The sequence below is a fragment of the Lissotriton vulgaris genome, chromosome 4_1 (assembly GCF_964263255.1).
Source record: "Lissotriton vulgaris chromosome 4_1, aLisVul1.2, whole genome shotgun sequence".
Classification (NCBI taxonomy): Eukaryota; Metazoa; Chordata; class Amphibia; order Caudata; family Salamandridae; genus Lissotriton; species Lissotriton vulgaris.
In genome coordinates, this window is record NC_141691.1 from 1,624,004,866 (window position 1) to 1,624,006,743 (window position 1,878).

The following is a 1,878-nucleotide window of genomic DNA, read 5'->3' on the forward strand; positions in this document are numbered from 1 at the left end:
ACACATGCCTCTATTAGTGGTGAATCTATTTTAGACTATGCTATAACTGATTTTGCTACGTTCTCTTCTTTTAAAGACCTGGTAATCTCTCACACTCCGCTGAGTGACCATAAAATTATAAAATTATCTATTTCACTAATTCCTCCTGAATCTGACCGCTGGTCCTTAAAGAATAAAGGCTTCTCTATAAATTGCCAATCTGGGAGATGCTATTGGGGTACCAGTTATTATAAAGATGTGCAAAACATTCTTATTCAATCTCTATCTGAACTCGACTCTTGGCAAGGTAGGGAATTTAGGTCCCTTGAAACGCTTATTAATAAAATTACTGAAATGGCCAGGAACCGAGGAAGGTTTAGAAAGAAATCTTTCTTTCCTAGTAATCTCTTAAAGATAAATAAAGAGATTAATAAATTGGTTAGGTTGCAGTACCTTAATAGATCAGGAGAGATTCGGAGACAGTTAGCTTTGGTAAAGAGAAGGAGGGTGAGATTGAGAGCCAAGATCAAAAGAGACAAAGAGGATATGATTTGGATCAATCTTAGAGAAGCTTCAAGGAGTAAAAACTCGAGAGCTTTCTGGTCCATTATTAGGCAAGGATGTGGTGTTGTAAAAACATCTACGCCGATTGCCATCTCTGAAGAAGTTTGGACTCAATTCGTGCTCACGCTATATGCTGCCAATGAGACAGAAGATGAGGCTGTGGTACCGGACAGTAATATTGTTAATTCAATGGAATTACTCACTGAGGATACCATAGCTTCCGCAATTAAAAGCATGCGCTCGTCTGGGGCCATGGGTCCGGACGAAGTTCCCATGTCTATAATTAAGCAAGATATAACTACTTGGAGCAGGATCCTTCTTCCAGTGTTCGAGGCATGCTTTAAAAATCGATCAGTACCCGAGTCCTGGAGGGGAAGCATCTTGATTCCAATCTTTAAAAAAGGTGATCGCGAAAATCCCTCTAATTATCGCCTAATTGCGTTATTAGATGCGATAGGAAAAATTTTTGCCAAACTCTTACTAATATTAATAACAGACTGGGCATTCTCAAATAATATCATTCCTAGGGAGCAGACAGGGTTTCGAAAAGACCACGGAACTTTAGATAACCTAACTATGTTACATGTAATCACAGATAAATATGTGCGGGTACGTGGAGGGGGCATATACGCAGCATTTATAGATTTTTCCGCAGCATTTGATAGAGTTGATCGGCCGACGCTGTGGAGAAAACTGATGCTGTTGGGCATGCCGAGAGATTTATTAGACTTAGTTAAATCCTTACATTGTAATACCTGGTGTAGAGTGTTACAGGGCGGAGAAAGGGGACTTACTCAAGCAATTCCCTCCCGAAATGGTTTAAAACAGGGATGTATATTGGCTCCCACTCTGTTTTCCCTGTATATGGCCGATTTACCTACTATAGTTGCTAAATGTGAAGGTCTCCCCCCAATTATAGGAGGGACTGCCATATCAATTTTAATGTATGCAGATGACATATTAGTTCTGGATCTGACCCCTAAAGGTCTTGCTAATCGTCTTCATACATTGAACACCTTCGCGGATAAACACTACATGAAAATTAATAGCTCTAAAAGCAAGATCATGTGCATCTTCGGTAAGAAGAAATGCAGATCTAGGAGCTTTAATTGGTCATTAAGCGGAGAAAAACTCGAGGTAGTCAACTCTTATCCGTTTTTGGGTAAAATAATATCTTCCAATCTTAGTGAAAAGCCTCACACTGACAATATTACGAGAAAAGCTATGGCTCATGGAATGGGTCTACGATCCTTTTATAATGCAACAGGGAAGAGGCATTTCTCGTCCTGCTTAGAGGTATTTCGTGCAAAGATCCCTTCCACCCTCCTCTATGGA